The 24,873-nt window shown below is 38.6% G+C and overlaps 1 long non-coding RNA gene across 12 annotated transcripts in view; it reads left to right on the forward strand.

Annotated features, from left to right (window-relative positions):
* LOC125960884 (uncharacterized) overlaps positions 1-24,873 on the forward strand; it is a 323,923-nt gene that overhangs the window by 64,196 nt on the left and 234,854 nt on the right. For all 12 annotated transcript variants that reach the window (XR_007470997.1, XR_007470992.1, XR_007471000.1 and 9 more), the window contains one exon: positions 23,681-23,728. This is a non-coding gene — a long non-coding RNA (uncharacterized LOC125960884). The remainder of the gene's footprint in view (positions 1-23,680; positions 23,729-24,873) is intronic.

A 24,873-nucleotide genomic window follows, 5' to 3' on the forward strand; every position in this document is an offset into this window, starting at 1 on the left:
CACATAGATACAATGGAATATTACTCAGCCATAAAGAGAAACGAAATTGAGTTATTTGTAGTGAGGTGGATGGACCTCGAGTCTGTCATACAGAGTGAAGTAAGTCAGAAAGAGAAAAACAAATACCATATGCTAACACATATATATGGAATCTAAAAAAAAAAAATTGGTTCTGAAGAACCTAGGGGCAGTACAGGAATAAAGTTGCAGATGTAGAGAATGAACTTGAGGACACGGAAGTGGGAAGGGTAAGCTGGGTTGAAGTGAGAGAGTGGCATGGACATATATACACTACCAAATGTAAAATAACTAACTAGTGGGAAGCAGCCACATAGCACAGGGAGATCAGCTCGGTGCTTTGTGACCACCTAGAGGGGTGGGATAGGGAGGGTGTGAGGGAGACGCAAGAGGGAGGAGATATGGGGATGTATGTATATGTATAACTGATTCACTTTGTTATACAGCAGTAACTAACACACCATTGTAAAGCAATTATACTCCAATAAAGATGTTAAAAAAAAAAAAGTTTAGCTTCTGTCTCACTGACACTTTCTCCAAAGATAATCCTGTCTTAATTCTGGGTAATTTCGAAGGCATGCAGATGATCCTCTCCAAACCTTTTATCTCTGCTTCTCTTTTCCTCCAATGGTCTAGTCCTCCACACTTCCTGAGTCATCCCCTCCACGAGCATGTCTTGTCGCTACCAATAACCACAACCTCTCTATCATCTCTATTTCAAGAAACCTACTCTCTGAGCCCACTTGCCAACTTCCCCATGCCCTCGCTCTAGTACTCTGTCAGGATTCTACCACCATTTCCTGATCCCTCACCTCCTCATGGCCTCACTTCCCTGCTCTCCCACCCTTGTTACATAGTTCTGCCCTACAATCACCCTTTGCATATCCATCTAGTCTCTTACTCCTCTCTCCTTCCATTGGATTCACCTGACAAAACCCTAACTCTGATAATGTCAACTTCCCACCTTCTCTGAACCACCATCCACACATAAACACAACAGGGAAATATGCTGACTGGTTTCACTTTAAATTTTTCACCATCAACCTTAATTAGGCCCTCAGTACTTCCAGTTAGCCCCTCTTAACCCTTCCTTATTATATACATTTTCTTCATCTTTTAGATGACTATCTTACGTTTCACATTTCTTCTCAAACCTCCAATACCTTTGCCCCTCCTCACTCTCAGATGAGGATCTTGCTTCATGTCTTACTAGAAAAGCAGAAAGAAGCCATAAGAAGAAAAATTCCATATAGCGTCTACATCTGTTCAGTCACCTTCATCTATACCTGTAGACCCTGCCTCTCCTTTGGTTATGGATCAATTGACTACATTCCTAAGGCCAAGTTCTGTACTTGGGTGCCAGATCCCATTCCTCTTTTCCTCTGAAAGACATCACGTCCCCTTCTTGTATCATTAATTTTTCCCTCTCGACTGGATCATTTACTCGACCATCCATAGTTATTTCTCTCATCTTAAAAAACAAACTAAAACAAAAATACCCACCAATAACATTCAGGTGTTTCTCTCTCCTTTATTTGTATCTTTCTGCAATTCCTCTCCTCCCCCACCCTTTTCTTGAATTTGCCTATATACCCTCATTTTATCTCTGTATTTAAAGAAAAGAAATATAAAAAAGAGAAAAATGGTCAGTTAACTATGTCAATTCTTATCTAAGTTTTTTATAAAAGGTGATCAACTTAACATGATGATAAGTAAATGTCTATTTTCCCCCCGGAATAGCTGAAATCTAAAAATAATAATATAGGGACTTCCCTGGTGGTCCAGTGGTTAAGAGTTTGCCTTCCAATGCAGGGGTGCAGGTTCGATCCCTGGTCAGGGAACTAAGATCCCACATGCCTCGTGGCCAAAAAACCAAAACAGAAAACAGAAGCAATATTGTAACAAATTCAATAAATTCTTAAAAAAAAAAGTCCACATCCAAAAATCTTTTAAAAATAAAATAAAATAAATATAAATAATAATACAAATAATAAAAATAGCTAATATAGTCACCCCTCCATATCTGCGTGTTCTGCATCTGCAGATTCAACCAACCATAGGTCAAAAAATTTTTTTTTAATTCCAGAAAGTTCCAAAAAGCAAAACTTGAATTTGCTGCATGCTGGCAACGATTTACATAGCATTTATATTGTATTAGGTATTATAAGTAATCTAGAGATTACTTAAAGTATATGGGAGGATATGCCTAGATTATATGTGAATACTACACCATTTTACATAAGGGACTTCAACATTCATGGAGTTTGGAAGCTGAAGAGGGTCCTGGAACCAAGGGGCAACTGTACTTATTAAGTATTTATATATGCTAGACCTTTACTACGTACTTCAGATATGTTATTTCCTTTAATTTTTACAACTCCATATGGAAAGTACTAACATACCCTTTTTATAGATAAAGAAATCAAGGCATAGAAAATTCAAGTAGTTAAAAGCTGTTTTCTCTCAGCTGCACTCCAACCAAGCACTCACCCCCACCACTACACCAAAGCAGCTCTTGAAAAGGTCACTACTGACCTCCATGCTACTAAGTCCAATTGTCCAATCTCAGCCCTCTTCAATCTTGACCTGTCATCAGCATGGCACAATTATTCACTCCCTCCTCGTCAAAACAAATCTTTTCACTAGACTTCGAAGAGTATCTCAGTTCTCCCTTTATCTCTGTGCCTGTTTCTTTTCAGTCTTCTCTGCTGGTTCTGCCTCATTTCCCTGATCTTTGACTATTGGAATACCCCTAAGTACCCCATGGCTCAGTTATTAGACATCTTCTACATCTACACTAACTCCCTGAGGAATGTCATCCAGCATCATGGCTTTGAACCTATACAAGCCAAGAACTTCCAGTTTACATCTTTAGCTGTATTTCTCCCCTGAACTCTGGATCTTTATATGTAACAGCTAGTTGATATTTCCACGTATGTCTTACAAGAAACTTGAACTTGATGTGTCCAAAACCAAATGTCTGATTCCTCACCTACTCCCACCCCAAACCTGCTCCTCCAGCAGTTTTCCAACCTTAGTAAATAGCGGCTCTATGCTTCTAGTTATTCAGGCCAACAACTTGGGAGTCACTCATGACTATTTTGCTTTCTTTCACACCTGATATCCAATCTATCTAAAATAGAATATATCTAGAATATGGCCATTTCAACATATATATATCTAGAAAATATACCTAGAATATGACAGTTTCACCTGCTGCTATCCAGTCCAAGCCAATCAATTTCTCCTGGATTATTGCCATAGTCTTCTAATTGGTGACACCATTTCCACCCTTGCCTCTTCCAGTCTTCTCAACAGAGCAGACAAAATGATCCCTTTAAGACCTGAGTAAGGTCATGTCATTCCTCTATTCAGAGCCCTCTAATGGATTCCATCTTACATACTGTACATGCCAACATCCTTATCATGGCCTCAAATGCCCTATATAATGGAAACGCTGTCCTTCTCCCAACCCCCATCCTTTCCTCTCCCAGTACTCTTCCCCTCCCTCCTCCTACTTCAGCCACACTGTCCTCCTAACACATGTGGCCTGTTCTCACCTCAAGAACTTAGCACTTGCTAAGGCCCTTGGCCTCCACATCTTCCCACAGGGCTCCTTCCCCGCCTTGCTTTTAGTCCTCTGCTCAAATGCCAATCTATTAGTGACAGCTTCTCCAGCCACCATATAAAAATTAGTGACATTCTTTCCGTCATCCCAAACCTCCCTTTCTTTTTCCCCTGCCCTATTGTTCTCCAGAACATTTACCATACTCTGATATACTGTGTATTTACTTGTCTATATATTCATTGACTATCTCCCCTAATCTTCGTGACAAAGGGACTTTGTGATTAAAGGGACTTTAATCTTGTTCACCTCCATATTTCCAGCACATAGAACTGTGCCTGGCACCTAGTATTTAATAAACACCAATTGGATAAATAATACATGAATTGTAACTTTTTCACTGTAGCATATGCTATCACTAATATTGTCATGATAGATCAGATTTTTCCTTCTTTAGCTGGCTACTTCTATTTACCCTTCAAGGTGCTACTTAGGAATTCCAAATTCTAGCAAGTTTTCTCTTCATCTCCAAGGATGTGTTAGGTGTCCCTTCTCTGAGCTCCCATGGCAATCTGAGCATGTCTCTATCTGAGCGTTGGTCAAATGATAATGTCTGTTTACCTGGGGCACTTCCCCACTGCTGCACTGTGATCAGGGCATGGTATCTTTTGTCTGAGCCCCCCAGGGCCTCAAACAATGTTTAGCACATGTTAAGTAGCCTACAGATGTTTGCAGGAAGGAAGGAAGGAGACATCAAAAAGAAGGGAAAGAAGGGAGGAATAATGAAGAGAATGAATGACAGATAAGCTGCAATTTTCATTTCTAATTAAAAAAAATTATTTACAAATTCAATTTTCACAACACAGGAATATTGCAGACTTCCTTTTTAAAAAAATTGTTGTAAAATACATAGAACCAAAAACTTACCATCTTAACAGTTCAGTGGCATTAAGTACATTCACATTTTTGTGCAACCATCTTCAGAACTGTTTTCATATTGTAAAACTGAATCTCTGTACCTATTAAACACTAACTCCCTATTTCCCCTTTACCCTAGCCCTTTGGGCCATCACCATTCTACTTTCTGTCTCTAAAGATTTGAGTATTCTAGGTACCTCGTATAAGTGGAATCACACAGTATTTGTCCTTTTATGACTGGTGTATTTTACTTATCCTAATGTCCTCAAGGTTCATCCATGTTATAGCATGCATCAGAATTTAATTCCTTTTTAAGGCTGGATAATATTCCATTGTATGTATATACCACATCTGTTTGTCAATTCATCTGTCTATGGACACTTGGATTGTTTCCACATTTTAGCTATTGTGAGTAATGTTGCTATGAACATAGGTTCAAGTCCTTGCTTTCACTTCTTTTGGGTATATACGCAGAAATGGAATTGCTGGGTCACATGGTAATTTTATTTTAAAATTTTGGGGGAACTACCACACTGTTTTCAGTGTGGATGTGTCATTTTATACTACCACAGCTGTGCACAAGGGTTATAGGTTCTCCACATCCTCGCCAACATACTTGTTATTTTCTTTCTCTCTCTCTTTCTTCCTTCCTTCCTCTTTTTCTGTTTTTCTTTTTTTGGATAGTAGCCATCCTACTGGATGTGAGGTGCTGCAGACTTCCTTTTAAAATCTAAGTACATCTGCAAATACATTGAAGTCCCCAGTTGTGGGTCTTTAGTCTGAAAGGCAGCCAGCGGTACTGAGGTGAGCTTCTGGAATTCATTCACCAGCTGCATAGACAGTTATTCCTCTCTCTCCATCTGCTCACTCCTAGGAGAGCCCCACCAATCACTGTTGAGCAGCTTTAGTGGTGTGAATTCTCACAATCCCTGGCACCCAGCTGCTCAGCAGCATTAAGTATACACCGCAAACCTTACTCTACTCTCCCCTTCTGGAGCTGCAGTGCATTCTCTCTGCTAGCCTGCCATTGTCTCTCTAGACTCCTTGTAGGTCCAGCTTCTCCCTAAGATTCCATAGTTCACAAAAGGCAACTGAGGGGAGCTATACAAGATTTACTTGCAGGAAAGATATAGCACAAAAGTAATAAGCAATCTGAGCGATCTGTAGAATAAGAGCGTGAGGACAGATTATGAAGACTTTTTGTTGTACTGGCAACAAAGCTGAGTGAAGGAACACCTGGCAGGCCCTTTCCCCCAGCCACACACTCCATTAACCCATCACCCCTGGAGTCCAGCTCTGTTCTTAGGGAGCTTCTGTGTGGATCATTTCCCCCATATTGCAGAGAATTCTAAAAATATTTCCAAAAACTTATGTGCAGCCTAATGGAAGGGAAGATATGATGTAAACATTTTAATTCCACAATTAACTGTTATTCTGGGCAAGTCAGTACGTCTGTTTCCTCAGCTATGAAATGAAATTTTTGGACAAGAAGTCTTTAAGGGCCCTGGCAGCTCAAAAAATTTTTAATTCCAAAACTTTTGATGATCCAAAAAATATTTCCTTTTGTTTAAAAAATGTTACACACACACAGATATATATATATATATATATATATATATATAATCTTGGATATATTCACCCTGTAAAGGTTTTGCATAGTCTATGTTTAAACAAGTTAGTGTTTCCTAAATATAACTTAGGCAGAATAGGTCACTTGGGGCTATGCTGGCTAAATTTCAAGGAAACAATAATCTACCAAGTGGATAATTCACATATGGTCAAGAACTGGAAGGCTCCAACCAGTTTTTAATAGACCTGAGAGTCAAAGCAATTCTGCCTTATTCTGCCTTCAATGGCAACCCCATTCATATTGAGTAAATCTCTGAAAACTCAGAATTAGATGTTTGTTGCTGTTTGTTGTCTGCCACGTAATTGTAAATTTGTGTGTCTGTGTTTGCAGAGAGCTGTGACTTCTCAGTCATTTGCCCTCTTACCCACCACCACCTCCAAATATTTCTTTTCTAAAAGCACACACAAAAATGTCACTGGGTTAAATAAATATAAAATGCTGCCTCAGAAACAAACATATTATATCAAGTGTGTGCTCGGTGGTACTCAAAGGTTATAATTTATAATTGCTCGTGTGGCATTCCCTTTTACTCACTCACTGTCAAATTCACATTGCAAACAACGTAAAAAGAGACAAAAGCCAGAATTGTCATCTCCCACAGTATCACCATGATTGAAAGGTAATGATCCTGTTATTGTTATGTGCCAGGAGATGTTTTAATGGGTTTCCCAGCCTGTTGAGAATCATTTCAGGTTGCTGAGTTGAGGAGAGTGAAACATGGAATCTCCCAGTTGTTTCTGTCAGACCTTGTAATTGATGTCACCAGGCATTTCTTAGAGAGTAGAATAAGCCACTACCCACCTGCCAGGCATGTTCACTTTCATTAGTTAAAAAACAATATTAGTTATTGAAAATAATCCCCAATACCTATTCATTCACTCATTCTATGTTCTGGATAAACTTTAAAAACAAAGTTAAACATGCTGCCCCTTGTTTGCTGTGTATGTTTTGACGTGCCAGTAGTTGTTAGCACACGTGGAAGAGAAGTTCATAGATGATCCTCAATTTTTAAACCCTTTAACACTTACTTTGGTAGCACACAGTATATAGGATAGATCAAATAAAGTAAAATTACTTTTATGATTCTAAAATAAGATTTGCAGTTTCTCTACGTTAAAAGTCCATATTATCAATTATATCAGTAAAGTTTAGCTGCAGGAAACAAACCACTGCCACAAGAGCATTTAATACAGGGAATCGGGTGCCTACAGAATTGTTGGGGAGGCTGATAAGAGTGGAATAAGCTAGGTCCTTTCCAGTGACCCCCCAGAACATCACCACTGAACTGTCCTGCCAGAGGAATACCACAGTAGGAAGGTGGGGATTCAGGAGCTCCCTCTGGAAGTGTTGAGTTTAAGAACAGAACACACCACCGAGACTGTGATCCCAGGGATCAGAAAGCTGCCACTGCAATTGCCTCTTCACATTTGTGAAGCTAATCTCTGGACACTAGGATTGACCATGACTGTCAGCAGCAACAGCTCAGAACATGAGAAGGTGGTGCCTGCCCTTTCTGTTTTCCAAATATTGTTTAATGCACTGAATTGATGCAATCAATTTCACACCCAGAACCAGCTGCAAGGAGTAGGAGTGTGAGATTTTTTTGTTAGCACAAATAATCATTAATTACTATTGTCATAATTATCACAAAGGTGAACATCCTTGGTGGTGCAGTGGTTAAGAATCCGCCTGCCAGTGCAGGGGACACTGGTTTGATCCCTGGTCCAGGAAGATCCCACATGCCGCAGAGCAACTAAGCCCGTGCACCACAACTACTGAGCCTGCGCCCTAGAGCCCGTGCTCCGCAACAAGAGAAGCCACCGCAATGAGAAGCCCACGTGCCGTGGCTAGAGAAAGCCTGCGTGCAGCAACAAAGACCCAACGCAGTCAAACATAGATAAATAAATAACTAAATTTACATTAAAAAAATAAAATAAAGGCTTAAAAAAATAAAATAAAGGCTCAAAAGAAAAGTATCACAAAGGCAAAGCACAGAATATAATGATAACATATAACAGGGTGATCTGACTTAAGTTGTGCGTGTCAGAGACATTTTTCTGCTGTATTTTTATAACAAATTATACACTTTCTTCTATACCTTGCCTTTTCATTTAATAGAATATCCTGGATATTATTCTATATCAACACATAATGAGCTTTTACATTCTTTTTTCATGAATGCAAAACATTCTACAACACAGGTGTATGTAATTTATCTTACCATTCCCCTCTCAATGGACATGTAGGCAATATCCAGTCCTTTACTATCACAAATAATGCTGCAGTAAACGGCCTTGTATTTATGTAACTTCACATGTGGACAGGTGTATTCACAGAATAAATTCCTAAGTGTAGAATTACTCAGTCAATGGACATGTTGTTTGTAATTTTTTAAAAAAAATTTTGTTTTATTCATTAGTTCATTTTATGAATGGTTAATACATGCACAGGGTAAAAAGATAAATTAAAAAGGAGCAAAAATGTAGATAGTGGAAAGTAAATTTCCTTCACAACCCATCCAGAGAAAGTCTATGTGTATACAAGCACATAGATATATATATACACCCACACCCAACATATGAACATTTATTTATTTATTTATTTTTGGCTGTGTTGGGTCTTCGTTGCTGTGCACGTGCTTTCTCTAGTTGTGGTGAGAGGGGGCTACTCTTCGTTGCGGTGCGCGGGCTTCTCATTGCAGTGGCTTCTCTGTTGCAGAGCACAGGTTCTAGGTGCGTGGGCTTCAGTAGTTGTGGCACATGGCCTTAGCTGCTCCACGGCATGTGGGATCTTCCCGGACCAGGGATCGAACCCGTGTCCCCTGCATTGGCAGGCGGATTCTTAACTACTGTGCCACCAGGAAAGTCCCTGAAAGTTTAAATTAATATGCAGAATTTCCCTGGGCAGATTTTTATTATTTTCTGCATTATAGTCTATGGGGGTCAGGAGAGTTTCACCAAGACATAGAGAGACCCCAGGCTTCAGTGTACCATTGTGTTAGAAACATCCTTCATTACTGTCTCTTCATCTTTACTGTCCACACATGGGCTTCACTATGCCTGTGTAGTTACTCTGGAGGCAAGGACAGCTATGCATCTGGGCTCTCCACAGTCCTTGGCCTCAGATTTTCTAACAAGATCTTCTGCGCTTTGTGTAGTGCAGGCATGTGGGGTCCATCATCTCCATCATCTGACAGATTCCCTTTGCCTCCCCACTGTGAATCTCCTTTTTCATGTGGTCCATGTATTCTTTCTTACTTTATTCCCTTCATTTAATGGAGCATATTTTCCAGCAGTTTTCTGCAAAAGGGTATGTGGAGGGTAAATTTTTTTGAGATCTTGGATGTCTGAAAATGTTTTTATTCTATCTTTCTACTTGATTGATAAAATGACCGGATATAGAATTCTAGATTAGGAATCTTTTTTTCTTCAGTTTTGAAGGCTTTGCTCCATTGACTTCTAGTTTTACATGCTGCTGTTGAAAAATCTGAAGCTCTTCTGATTCCTGCTATGTGGCCAAATTTTTAACTAGTATTTTTTCTTTGTTTCCAGTGAAATTTCATAATGACATGCCTCTGTATGAGTCTAATTTCCATCCATTCTCTTGGGCATCCAGTAGGCCCGTTCAGTCTGAAAACCCTAGGTATTCTCTTGAATTATTCATTGCTACTTTCTTCCCCGGTTATTTAGATGTTGGATATCCTGACTAGGTTCCACTTTTTTATCATTTCTCTCTGATTTTCCTTCTTTTGGTCTTTTTGCTCTATTTTCTGGGAAATTTTCCCAACTTTATCTTCCAAAATTTCTACTGAGTTTTTCTGAGTTGTTTTTTTTTTATTACTGTTATCGTGCTTTCAATTTCTAAGAGCTCTATTTTTGTTCTCTGAATTTTTTTCATAGCATTCAGTGTGCAGACTCTTCTCATCTCCCTAAGGATATTAATATAGTTGTTTTTTTTTTTCCTAAAAGGGCTTTTTCCTCTAAGTTCCTTTTTCTCTATTTGTTTGCTTTGGTCTTTATCTTCCATTTTGGGATTTTTCCTCAGATGTCTGGTAATCCTTAGTTATCTGTTCATGATTTAAAGTGAGGGACTCATTTTCTGGGGAGTTGGAAATGTTCCATATTGTGTTAGGGGTGTGAGTTACACAGATGTGTGCATTTGCCAAAACTGCTCAAGTACATTTAAGATCTGTGCATTTCAATACTATGTATAAATTATACCTCCCCCAAAAAATTCCTATTTAAAAGAAAAAACTAAAACCAAGTGAGGAATGAAAACACTGGAAGCTCTGAGCAAATGGGTAGGACTTACCAAGCTAGAGGTTTACCTTTGGGACCTCTGGGTGGACCATTTGTGGGTACAGGATCCAGCCCTCAGAGAAGCCTAGCATTCCCCAGTCCTAACACTCTCTTTTACCTCCAAAGGTAATAGCCCCCCGGGATCTGCTAGGATAAAGGAGGGCACTTACCCAGCGCTGTGGTACAGGGAAGGGTTTCTAAGGATCTAACTGCTACTCAGACATTTTTACCCAATCCTCCTTATTTCAGCATGATGCCTGTTCACCCCAGCTCCTGTATTACCCAGTACCGTGAGTTCTTGAAACTTTTGAGAATCCTACAGTATAAATTGGTTTGTTTCTCTGCTTCCTCACTGCCACAATCCAGCTTCCAAAATATTACTGTTCTTGCCTCTTGTTTTCCCAGCTCCAGAGGTTTTATGTCTTTTTTAAAAAAATAAATTTCTTTATTGTACATTTTGTAGGGTTTTAAGGGGAAGCAAAGTTAGATGTGTATATTCAATCAACTATCTTAACTCAGGAGTCAGGAAATCAGAAATGTGCTCTTTAATTCTCCAGCTTCGTCAGTAGAGGAAGGCTCCTATAAGGCATTTGGAATAGATGCTGAAAGTGACTCACCAAAGCTGTGAGAGTTCACCCTTTGACCATTCAACATCTATACATACCCTTCTTCCTGTGCTTTAATTTCTAAACAACAGTAACAATCTGGACATGTTTTCACCTAACAAAATGCTATGATCCTTTTTGCAAATGAAAACATGCTTAGTATCTCTCTGAAGGGGAAATGTTTAAATCCCCTTCCTTGGACCTCTCTCTGGGTAATGTTTATTCTTCTAGTTTAGGAACAATCTGTCACCTAAGAACTAAGTTATTAACCACCACCAACATACCTATATGAAATAGTAAGGAAGAAGGGGTACCAGTTATTATCTATTAATATAATTTGTTAGGAAGAAAAGAGGGGAGGTTGCTACAGTCCTTGTTTCTGAAACTGGTCACGAAGCACATTTATAATCTCCTTCCCCTCTACCAGCAGTTCAGTTATTTGGGTTCATTTTGTCTGTTAATTCCATTGGTGGCAGGGCTAGATATTTTGGACTGCCAACAAGAAAATTTTAGATGGGTCCTCCCTTATTGTTTGTTATTTTCAAAATACAAATCTTCAGCCTTCTGGCATTGCAGGAATAGTTTGATATTATTGATTCTTATGAAAAGAGAAAATCAAACAAGGGTCATGTGTTGCACTTTCTGTGTAGATAAGAGTCTCAGTTTGACAGCTGATTAGTTTTAGGAAGTTAAGGAAAAATGGATTCATTTACCAACAGAAGGAAGATGGACATGACTTAGATTGAAAGCTAGCAAGTATCAAGGTTGCCATTGTTCATCATCCAATTGTGAAGCCTGACCTTGTGTTCAGGGAGACCACCAGCCTCAATGAAGAGATAGTCAGCAGGGGAGAATTAAAGTAGTCCCCAAAGAGCAGTTTTGGAGGGTAATAAAATTTGTTTTGGTGCCCTCCTTCCTCCTTCATTAGCCTCAGCTTTTTCTTCTCTCCCTGGCCTGTGTTGCACTTGTCCCAAGCTCTGCTAAAATATTAACTGTTTATAATAAGTCCTCTGATAAAAGATTGGTATGACCCCTTCAAAAGATCTTTGCATTTCAATAGAGTATTCATCAAAATCAAAAAGTTTAGAAATTAAAGAGTAGAACCTTACTGATAGAAAAACAGATGGGATTAATCTGCGCTACTCCCACCTGATTTTGAGCAGAAGGTTCCACTAGCCTATAAAACCATTTCACTGAATTGATCTGTAATATAGCTTATAATTAGTGCTGAGGACAGGGTTATATCCATGTCTCTTGATATGTAGCCCACATTCCAACCCTATTGTCATTGAGCTCAAAAGTGGCTTTATTAATTTATAGTTTTATTATTTTCAAGTTCAGAGTATGTGTATAGTGATTAGCTTGGATGTTTAGACCATAGAGCTCTAGTTTGTCAACACAGGTTATAGCTCAGACTATCCAGCCATCTTCCAAATTCATACCTGGTCACTAGGAGCATTAGCTTGGGAACCAATTGTAATGTTTCCAGGTCTCACTTATCTGGCAATCTAAAAACACTTCTTGGTGCTGTTTTTACACTGGGAAACTCTTCAGCAAGGTCGAGTAGAGAAACCAGTGTATTTTAGGCATGAAGTAGCCTGCGTTAAATTGGGGATTTTCCAGGGTAGAAACAGGCAAATATTAAGTAATGTCTTAGACTCCAGGGCCCAGAGAAGGGAGTGGTAAAGTGTAAAAGGTTTGCTTTAGGAGAAGGAGATGGGGGAAACCTTTGGTACTTCTCAGGAGAGCTAAAATATGTACACACCAACCTCTGCCTCCAGTAAGTCAAAGGATGCCTCCAGCTCTGAGATTTAGTACCACTAATTTAGAGTTCTTGCTCTTTTGACTCGGCCTTTGTGCTATCTATGAGAATAAGATTTATTAAACAACTAACTAGAAAGAAAAGTTTTCAGAGGGAAAAAATGAAAACATGTTAGAGAATGAACTCTTTTCATGCAGAAAAAATTGATATGCTAATTAAAACGAATGCTGTTTACCTGTTAATTAATTATAGGAAGGACCTAGAAGGCCTTTCCCTTGAAATGTTTTATGAGTTTTAAATGTAGTTACTCTAGGTGCTCACAATTAATTGTTACAGGTCTATGACTGAGTTTATAATTAATACCTGCCCCTGTCCCCCAACAAGCAGTTCAAAAAGTGGAATTTTACTCAAATTTATGAAATGAGACTGTGTGCCACAGAGCCTGGACTGAAGAAAACATGATCTTTGCTCAGGAAGAAAGGGGCTGGTGGCAGCAGTAAAAAGCTTTCAGTAGGAAGGAAGCAAATGACTTAGGTAAAAGTATTTGGGGCTTCCCTGGTGGCGCAGGGGTTGAGAATCTGCCTGCCAATGCAGGGGACATGGGTTCAAGCCCCGGTCTGGGAAGATCCCACATGCCGCGGAGCAACTGGGCCCGTGAGCCACAACTACTGAGGCTGCGCGTCTGGAGCCTGTGCTCCGCAACAAGAGAGGCCGCGATAGTGAGAGGCCCGCACACCGCAATGAAGAGTAGCCCCCGCTCACCACAACTAGAGAAAGCCCTCACACAGAAACGAAGACCCAACACAGCTAAAAATAAATAAATAAATTTATTTTTTTAAAAAAAGTATTTGGATGGTCTGTCAAATAACAAACCAGAGGAAATTGTGGGGTGGTCAGGAAAAAGGTTAACTGAAAAGACCTTCCAAGCGATGTCAGCAACCCGATAGGAGTAAGTATACTTGTGGGTTTGGGTTGCCATGAGGTGAATGTCTGATGAATGTGAGAAATTGGACAGTTTAAGAATTTAAAAGACCAGAGAAATCCATGCTTTTGAAAGGGGCTGGTTGTTTTGTAACCTTTAAACCTTACAGGGAAGGTTGGCCTCAGAGAAACTGAATACAGAGAAGGTTCACTCTGAAACTTGCCGTTAGAATGGAGACATATTAATATTAGCCTATCTGCATAGTGAGATGGGAACCCTGTTTTACTGTATTGTGATTCCACCAGTAAGTATTCCCTGTTATCTTGGTCTAAGAGATATCACTGCAATTAAAAAAAAAAGTATTTTCTTTTGTTCAACTTAAAAGTTAGCACCTTTAAATAGAGGTTTTATTAAAAGAGGTGAAATCAAAACAAAACAAAACAAAGACAATTGTAATTGCTGTATGTATCTATGTGGATGTTTTGCTCATAGTACATGTGCATGTAAGTTTAGCGCCAAGCCCTGTGCCAAGGAGGTGGGGCAGAGAAGAGACTGAGGGAATCCAGGGCACTTGCTTGTTAAGAAGTTTACTCAAGAAATAAGTTTAATAAACAAATCATGGAAAGGAGAGGCAGAAAAGAATTCCTTCAGTTTTTGCTCACCTTTCAGGTCTAGGGGCCTCTACTCATTTCTGTTTGCAAACGCCTACTGATAATACTGGAAATTAATTATGTTCATTGCATTTTAAAAATATTTAAAATGTGTGATTTTTCCATTTGAGATGCTTTATTTTGGCCCTGATATTTTATTTATACCAACTGGCTTGTTCAGTTGTTCACAAATATCTCTGTACTTGCTAGACTGGAAGCTCCTTGGGGATAAATTTCCACCCTCTCAACCCTCAAGATGCTTTGCTTTTTCCTTTCCTTGTAAATCAACCATGGATATGGATATCGTTGGACAGTGTTTGATGCTGCCAGTTTTGGAGACATTGGTATTAGAAATTGCTGGAAGGTAGACATTTCCCAAAGAGCAAAAATAAGACAGCATCTGAAATTGTCACTTAGACATTATTCTCATCACTCTATAACTCTTGAACCCTTTGCAGGGAATTATAAGAAAAATGCAAGGTAACTAAGTGTTTAGGGGCACATGCCAAGGTACAGATGCAAAGAAGGCCCTCTTTGCCACCCCACCACCACTGCTTATGACATCCGCTAACAGATGCCACAGACCTGGAAACTGGCACCCCCATGGGGTGTGTGTTTTGGAAAACACTCTAGTAACGCCACTGTCTCTAGAATATCAATGAAATAAATGCATTTCAAAAACAGCCCATGAATAAATACAACCATGTGTTCTTTTGGCTGTTTGAATCGTATTCAACTTGGAAATAGAGACAACGGATGCCAACAGGAAAAATTGCACCCTGTGTTCTGAAACTGAGTAAATCAGATCAGGCACAAATCTGAAGGGTTTGAGTGGCTTTCAGGGTCTCCAGCTGATGATCCTAGAGGAAGCTAGGGCCATCTGGAAGCCCAAAGACAGTTCTATCAGGTAAATAGAATGGGTAGAGTTAATTATAGCAGTAAGTAGAGTTCAGAGCACCTGATTTGTAGGAGCCATGCTGAATGGTACTTCATGTCTCTCATGGGAAGCCAGGTGAACCTGGTTGTGTGACTTTCTTTAGTAATGACAGCAATATGATTTTCTCCCTCTGTAGCTACAGTGACTGTTTAAACTGCAGTATTTGGAGGAGAACTGAAGTCAGCAAGCACTTTGAATATTTCCTTTCTAATTTCCCTTGGCTGTGAAGCTCCTTGCTCCCCAATACCAGCACCTTATTATCTCAGCAAGAGCCTCACAGTTGCTCCAAGTTGGTGCCCTTCAGCCTTGCTCTTTCTCTCATGCATTATGAGTTGTCTGGGAGGGCTATTCACATGTCACTGCCTCCCAACAGGAAACGACAGAAACTCTTGCCTATTGCAGTGGTTTTCAGAGTGTGGCCCCTGAAACAGCAGCAACAACATTACCTGGGAACTTCTTAGAAATGCAAATTCTTTGTTCCAACCTCAGGCATACTGAATCAGAAACTCTGAAGGTGGGCCCCACAATCTGTGGCTTAACAAGCCCCACAGGTGATTCTGACTCCTGCTAAGGGTTGAGAACCACTGGCCTATTGGATCAAGTGGAAACTCTTTCTATCTTCAAGATTCAGTCATGTACTCTGGTCTATCGATTCAGTTCTGTTGGTATTTAGTAAACACAGATTCTGGGTTGGGGATTTACATTTGCTCTCTGGCTAGCTTGAGCCCTAATTTGTCATACTTTTTGCCCAGTAAGTTTTTTTTTAAATAAATTTATTATTCATTTATTTATTTATTTTTGGCTGCATTGGGTCTTTGGTGTGTTTTCTTTTAATTTATTTTATTTATTTATTTTTTGGCTGTGTTGGGTCTTCGTTGCGGTGCGCGGGCTTCTCATTGCGGTGGCTTCTTTTGTTGCGGAGCATGGGCTCTAGGCACGTGGGCTTCAGTAGTTGTGGCTTGTGGGCTCAGTAGTTGTGGCTCACAGGCTCTAGAGCACAGGATCAGTAGTTGTGGCGCACGGGCTTAGTTGCTCCACGGCATGTGGGATCTTCCCGGACCAGGGCTTAAACCCGTATTCCTTGCATTGGCAGGTGGATTCTTAACCACTGCGCCGCCAGGGAAGCCCATGCGTTGGGTCTTCGTTGCTGCGCGCGGCTTTCTCTAGTCGCGGTGAGCGGGGGCTGCTCTTTGTTGCGGTGCGCGGGTTTCTTATTGCCGTGGCTTCTCTTGTTGCCAAGCACAGGCTCTAGGGGCTCAGGCTTCAGTACTTGCAGCACGTGGGCTCAGTAGTTGCAGTGCTCGGGCTCTAGGGTGCCTGGGCTTCAGTAGTTGTGGCTCACAGGCTTAGTTGCTCCACGGCATGTGGGATCTTCCCGGACCAGAGATTGAACCCGTGTCTGCTGCATTGGCAGGCGAATTCTTAACCACTGCACTACCAGGTAAGTCCCCCCAGTATGTTTTTTATTTATTGATAATACCAAGGAGTATGATGTTCCATATATATAAAAGAGAATACCATATGACCAAGACATGTTCTTTTATATGCCAAAATATTAAAAACTGGTAAAGATTTTTGCATTCCTGTACTAATTATCCTTAGCTAGGTAACAAATTACCCCCAAATTTGAGGCTTAAAACAGCAAACACTTACTATCTTACAGTTTCTGTAGATCAGGAATCTGGGTGCAAGTTAGCAGAGCACCTCAGCCTCAAGGTCTCTTACAAGGCCCCAGTCAAGGTGCCAGCAGGGCTGCTGACGCATCTGATAACACGCTCACGCATGGGTTGTTGGCAGAATTCAGTTCCTTGTGGGTTGTTGGCCTGAGGATTTCAGTTCCTCACTTCATGTTGGTCAGAGGCCTCCCTCAGTTCCTTGCCCCATGAACCTCTCTACAGGCAGCTCACAACATGGCAGCAGGCTTCCCTCGGAGCAAGCAAACAAGAGAGAGCTAGAGTGGGCAAGCAGGACAGAAGTCACAGTCTCTCTGTACCCTAATCTCAAATGTGACATCCCATTATCTTTGCTGTACCTGTACTTCTCACTTTCTGATCCAGAGCTTCTCTGAACAGCAGGGTGAGGGATGCCTCAAGGAGCCACTCAGCATTCACCTACAACGTTTTAGTTGATATACACCCATGGGTTCATTTTAGCTGATTTTTTATTTGGATAGTGAACTTTGGTAAACATTTTTACCAGATTTTATACACATATTTAGATTGCTAGAATTCAGATGGTAAGGGACACCCAACTTGTGGAACCCTCCCATAATCCTAGGGACCTCTGCATCCTTGTATGTCTGTCACCCTCTTGGATTTTGTTTTCTTGATCTTTTTTTCAAACCCCTTAGCTATTTAGTAGTTCATCACTTGGATTTGTTTATGTCTTCTTAAATTTTATGTGGAAGGAAGAAAACAGAAAATCATTTAAGATAAATGGAGTTCTTTATTCAAACCAAGCCCTTGGGTAAATATTACAGATAGGCATTACTTTAGTAAATAATAAAAAGTAAAACTTACTTTTACTTACAGACCCATGGGAGGTAGAACTTGGAGAAGGCAACTGGAAATTATTTGTATGTCAAACAGTATTTGATATATAAGAAGACACATGTCAAAGTTTCCTTTTAGTAATGGTTTTTCTTGGTATATGTTTGTTTCACAGATGTTCAGAATCATATTTCTTAGTGAAGTTTGGTACATCCCTCTGGTAGATGTTGCCAGTTCTCTAGCCAGTATTCATCTGAACACTCCTCATTAACATAATTCTGATTTTGTTTAGGGTAGCCAAGTGCTCAACTGAAAATTTAAGTGTAGTCCAGTTCCTGCTAATGAGCTGTAAGTGGGAGTTGCTAGGTGAGGCTTCTGGGAAAAGTCTTTATAAGGAGGCAAACTAAGCTGGCAGTTAAGCTTTACCCTTTGACCCTTATGTTCTTTCTGCCTGTCACATTGGTATAGTGTTGCAGAGGAATTTCCATCTGCCATCTTGCAACCATGAAGCAACAAGGGTGAGGAAGAAAGTCTATGGTAAAGATGGCTAAGAGCAGCCACCCGATAAGCACTGTGGTACCATGCTAGCTTTGGAGCAACTAGATTTGGACTTCCTGATTCATGAAAAAAAAAACCTTATTCTTTAAGCCACTATTATTTGGCATTTCTTACTGTTACATGCAGCCAAACCTATTTCCTAATATAATCTCCTAAATCCTTTTATTTGAGGTTTTCTAAAGATTCCCTTTCAGATTTCCTACAATTTTGGTACTTGTTTCTATTTTTAAGAAGCACAAATTTATCTGCATATACATCTTCTATTAAACTAATTCAGTAAGAAAAGAGTATAATTTATTACAAAAATGACCTGGTATTTTACAATTTTCAACTTGAATCAAGCCTTAGCAATCCACGAGTTACTGAATATTTTATCACTACCTGAAAAATTTATGATTTGTAAGCTTATTTTCTTGTTTATTATGTCTCCCTTATTGAATAGAGTACCAAAAGGAAAGGGACATTGTTATATTCCTCACTATATCGTCATAAGCTGAAGCTAAAACAATGTCTGCCAGATAATAGGCAAATGATAAATATTTAATCAATGAATGAATTTAGTTATCTAAACTTCACTAATGAAGAAATAATCTTAGAGAGATTATTGTTTATCCAGCACCACAAATTTATTCAACCATTTGTGACCAGTAAAAATGGTCATTTCATATGGGTTCAACCTAAAAGTGGCAGAATGGAGATAAGAATGAAAGTCTTCTGATTTTTGACCCAGTACTCTTTTCATTGCAATATACTGACTACTGGTTATGATTCAGATTGCAAAATTATTCTGCATTAAAAAATAATTTACCGTATATTACAGCTTATACTCCTGTATATTTAAAATAGGATCCAATTAATAAAAATGTCACTTATATTCAACATTCCAGGAAAAAGGAGGAAAGGAAATTAAAGTTACTTGAGGAATACTTAGGTACTCATTATGTGTCATTACACTTAATCCTCATATTAGTTCCATTTCACAGGTGATAAAATCAAACATCAGTTGGGTAAATAGTCTAGACTGGGGTTTCCCATCTAGTAAGCAGTGAGGCTAGGTATGTCTCATTCTAAAGCCTGTGCTCTTCCTAGTGTACCAAATGCTATTTTACTGATTATAATCTGTAAAGCACTTGATAAATGTAAATTATTAAATTACCTACATCCTCCATTTAATTGACTTCATCAACCTCAGAAGCATAGTGATATTTATATCTAATAAAGAACGTTCCTGCTACCTTTAAAATGGATCCACATTTTTAACAGCAGACAGCTGCTTCTGGTTAGACAATTTTCAAAGTTAGACCATGGAACATTACAAGGCAAGACATTTGAAATTTTTCTCCAGTTCTTGTTCATGCATCAAATCTATAATTTCTTGACCACGTAAGATTTGTACAGTCTGTACACTTTAGTTAACTAGCGGCTTAGAAAAAAGGAGAAGTGTGAATTCAGAAAAGCAGCTGCTTCTAAATGGAATGATGTCAGGCAGTCTCAAAATAAGCTTGGTCCAAGATTGCTTATTCTCCTGTGAATTGGTTGGTACTTCTTGAAACTTCCTCACTTTGCAATGATTATATTAAATCACTTCTCTATTTCTGTAAGATTAGGCTATCAGTGGTTTAAAACCTATTTGTAGAAACCAGCCTCTTTTTCAAATGGAATCTTATGTGAAACATTAGTATGTAAATCAGATAAGATTAAAAAAAACCAAAATGGTGATCTCTGAAATGGGAGCCCAGAGGCACATCAGCTGTGCTCTAGCTTGGGTGTAGAAAGGAGGATTGCCAAGGCCCTCTGCTGAATGCCCACGTAAGACCTCTAAGGTCCCTTGCAAGTCAAAAATTCTTTGAACTAAATGGCTCTGTTGAGTATGTGTTGGTTATCTTATTGCCGTGAAAGCCAGTTGTATTCAACAAGGGGAAAATAACAGTAACTGTCTTTTTCTGGGAACATCTGGTCTGGAAATTAGAGCACTTTAGTTCCAATCCCAGCTTTGCCACTATTTAGGTTTGTTGCCTTGGATGCTGTTGCCCATCTATAAAATGAGGATAAAGCGTTCTCTACCTACTTTATTTTAAAATACATTTTCTTGTGAAGTTAAAATTTCCTTTTGACAAAAATTAGAGTACAATTGTAAGGTATTGCCTTCAGGAAGTTATATGACTAGAGGTGTGGATATAGATTTTTTATGCCAAAGTCACTGCTGTACATTACTACCTCTGTTTATATTATAATTATAATAAAATTAAAAGCTTGAAATATAAGTTCTATTAGAGGTAAGTATTCATTTTCATTTGTGTGTAGTTACAAGATTTTTCCAGAAGAAAGTGGGAGAATTCCTTTATTTAAAAAAAAAAAAACTTGGTTTTTAGAGTTGATAATTTATCAAATTAATGCATAATCCTTATTAAAATACAGAAATAAAAAAAGAAATTCCCCCATCTAGACTTACAACAAGTGACATTTTAAGATATTCAATATACATCTAAGATACAGACAGACAGTAAGTAGGTAGATAGGTAAATATAGGTAGGGTGAAAATGAAACTAATTGGTGAACAAAAATGTGAATCATACACTACACATTATTTTAAAACAAAAAATAACTTTTTACTTTTATTTAACGAAGTTAAAGGAAATTGAAGTGAAACTGTAAGAATTGCTGAATTTTAGACAAATGTTTCTTCACTATGAAAGTTATTAGTTCCTAAATTTTTTTGAAGTTATGAAAAACAATAAGAGGTTGGAATCATTATGTAAAAGTTTTTTTAAAATTCTCTTCTAGACTATATCTATGGATCCCATGTGATGCAAGATGAGAAAATTAGCACATTTACTCTTCCACCATACTCTTGATTTTTGTGTTATTACTTACATTCTGTTCTGTGACCATAATTCCCAGTTATTTAATCTCAGTTTTATATTTAAATGAATTAAAAGTTATTTATTAATCCTTTTACAATGGCTTCCATATTCCCTATTCCTATATTATTTTGATTTGATTTTTGTTGGCTGAGTTTCATCACCTAATTTTATTTCCAAGCTTGATACATCCTGTCCTTTTTCTTTATATCTGAGGAGCATCTGCCTGTTGTAATCATTCTGAGTTATGTATGGCTGACTAAAAATATGTTTGTCCTCCAACAAACATACACATAAGAGATTTTAACAAGTTGGAAGTTTATTGCTTTCTCACATAATAGAAGTCCAGAGCACCATAAACTCGTCAGGAACCCGTAGTCTTTCCAGCTTACTGCTCTATCATTTCTTAGAGAATAGTCCTTGTCCTCATGGTCTAAGAATGCTTGAGTGCCAGCCATCATATTCAGATTTCAGGCAGCAGAATGAAGGAAGGAGTCAAGAAGGATAGGCCCCCACCTTTAAGGAGATTTCTCTGAAGTGGCACACATCATTTCTGCGTGTATTTTACTAGATAAAACTTAATTACGTGACTATGGGATATATAGTCTTTTAGCTGATGGCAATTGTCTAGCTCAAAATCTGTGTTCTCAGTGTTAAGAAGGAAGAAAATGAATATGGAGAAATAACCAGCAACCTTTGCTTGCCACACGTGAATATAGAGTTTGGAGTTATGCTTTCATGCTCTCAAAACTGTGTAGACCTGGACCATTATCTTCAAGCATTTGAATATCACTGAGGAGATGTCTGAAGTCAACCTAAGTCTTTCCTCCTTGGAAGTAACCTGCCTTTTCTGCTTGGATTCTCATATGATTAGTTCTTTATCTTTGAAGATGAATGGCTTCTGCAGAATGTATCTTGGGTTCACCTTTCTATATCATTTTTTCCAAATACATGGTGTAACTTTTTGATCTGCAGATTAAAGTCTTTATTTCAGGAAACATTTCTTTCATTGTTTCTTTAAATAGTATTTCTATCACATCTCTATTTTTCAAGAAGTTGATTCTCCTTTTTACACCTTATCTATAAAATTTTTATATTTTTACTCTTTTAATGTCTTTCACTCTAGCCTGTTCCTCACGTCTTAACATACTTTTATCACATTTTCCCCCTATTTTTGGTTGTTTCTAATGTAGCATTCATTTCTGAGATGTTTTTATTTTCTCTTTTATTTCTTTCTCTACCAATGTGCTTTTATCTTCTGTTATATTTTTTTAAACCCCTGTAATATTCTTTGAGACCTATTTTTACAGCAATAATTTATGTTTAATGCATTTTTCCTTCTGATTACTTATGTATTTGTTTATTTGATTAGTTTATTTTAAATAATGTAATAAACACCTGAAAATCTAACATGAAAATTAGTTCCTTGAAAATAATCTATATCTATGTGGCTCCCTTATTGCATCAAAATGCCTCTCTACATCCAAAGTAAGCATTGTCCTGAATCCTACGTTCATCATTTTTTGATTTATTTGTATATTGTGTCAATATGTATTGCCTCAAAGGATTATATATGTATTATAATCATATATATTATACATATAATATAATACAATATTCTTTATGTTCATTGTTTATAACTGTGTAAATAGCATACCATGTTGTATGTAAGGGACTTACTTTTTAACTTATATTGCTGTTATCCATCCATGTTACAGTGTGTCATTGCAGTCCATCTGTTTTGGCTATTGTATAATATTCCAGGGTGTGACTATACCAAAATTCATTTATCTACTTTCCTGTTCATGGGCATTTGAATTATTTCCAGGTTATTGTTATGCAAACAATGTTTCAATGAATATTCTTCCACATGTATCTTTTTATATAGGTCCCAGAGTTTCTTTGGAGTTTATGCCTAGGAGTGGAATTGCTGAGTTGTAGAGTATGTCTAAAGAGAATTCTTTATGTAACCTGCAAAACCAGCCTCCTCTCCTTTACGTAACCTGCAAAACCAGCCTCCTAATTCTGTTAGTAACATCCCAATCACCAGCTCCTTTGACACGTCCTCCCTTGCTCCCTATATCCAATTGTTTACCAAGCTGGAAAGTTTCTGCCTTCCCACGATACACCCATTTCTCCTGTTCAAGATTCATTAATTCTCCCCTGGACTCCCTATTCCTAAATATCATTGTTAATAAATTCCAGTCACATAATTTCCCTGTCTATGAGATTAAGTGGACCCATAATCCAGCATTCAAAGCTCTCCACAGTAAGGCTCCAGACTAACTTTTCTGGTTTAATGTCTCCCTATTTTGGTAGTGGAGAATGGTAGAGTGAGAAGGGACCTTAGAGATCATCTGGTCAGACCCACTTACCTACAAATAAGGGAACAGAGGCCCAGAGAGGAAAAAGGGTTTTATCAAGGTCACATATGTGATCTGTTTGAACAATTTTGTGGTTTTTACAGGTGCTTCAGGAGGAAGACAAAGAGATGCCTGTGATCTTTCATCTTGAGGTAAGGACAGTGGAGTGGAATAGTTGTAGGTAAGGAGAATGAGCATGCTTACGTCATACCAAGAAAAACATTGAAACTACTGGGCAGGTAGAAAAGAACATAAAGAGCGGACTCTTCTGTTACCATGCTGAGTGTAACAATTATTGTACTGTATTAAGATATAATTGTTGTTTGGGACTGAAAGAGTGAACCTGTGTTCTTGAAGATGGTCATTGTGCCTGAGAGGCATGTCTTCCTCAGAAGAAACCAGAAAGAGGAGATGGAGGGGCCCTAGATGGGTGGTTTAGGTAGTCGAGTTGAAATTGAAATCTCTCTCCCTCTCTCTCTCCCTCTCTCCAACCCACCCCTCCTTTATCTCGCCTAATCTGTCAGTCTTGCTTGTGAAATAATAATAGTATTTATTGAGTGCTTTCCATTTGCTAACTGCCTTACCTAGATTATCTCATTCAATCCCCACATCAACTTTATGATTATTTTACTTTCCTATTATTATCCTCATTTTACAGAAGAGCACATTGAGCAAAGAAAGAATTTAGGACATATAGCCAACAAGTGAGTAGAAGGTTATAAAATGTCACTCTTCAGCTTTAGAGAATTTGAGGACTAAGAAACAAGAATTCAACTGTTTATGCTTAAAATTTGGCTGTCTTTATCTGGGGGTAAAGTGTAGACATTGTAGATGCCTTGTGGAAAGGGACAGGTCTTGAGCACCTCGGAATTGAGCTCATGTTAGAAAGATTCAAAATTTATAATGTGTAAGTCTTTTACATTTTCTTCTTTGTGTTTGTTTTCCTTTTGGCCTCCCTTTCCTTTTGCTTAATAAAGCAGGTCCATTTTGTGCTAGGTGACCCTAGAGAAGATCTTTTTAGTTTGTTCACCTTGAATCAGAGTGCTTAAGGGGCAGCAGCATGCTCATGGAAGAAGAGACCTCCTTGACAAAAAAAAAAAAAAGGTGAAAGTCATGGAGATAGCCCTCCTACTATCTGAAGAGCTGCCCTGTCTCTTCTGGAGAATTCCCTTCCAGTGTTAAAACCTAGAATTTTAGACAGGTTTTAGACAGAAAGAAAATGTTGGCCTTTTGGAACTGGAATGGTTCATGATAAAAAGCAAGTAGGGAGGGTTATGGGAAAAGATCAAAGCAAAGG

The sequence above is a fragment of the Orcinus orca genome, chromosome 13 (genome assembly GCF_937001465.1).
Source record: "Orcinus orca chromosome 13, mOrcOrc1.1, whole genome shotgun sequence".
In the NCBI taxonomy this organism is placed as follows: domain Eukaryota; kingdom Metazoa; phylum Chordata; class Mammalia; order Artiodactyla; family Delphinidae; genus Orcinus; species Orcinus orca.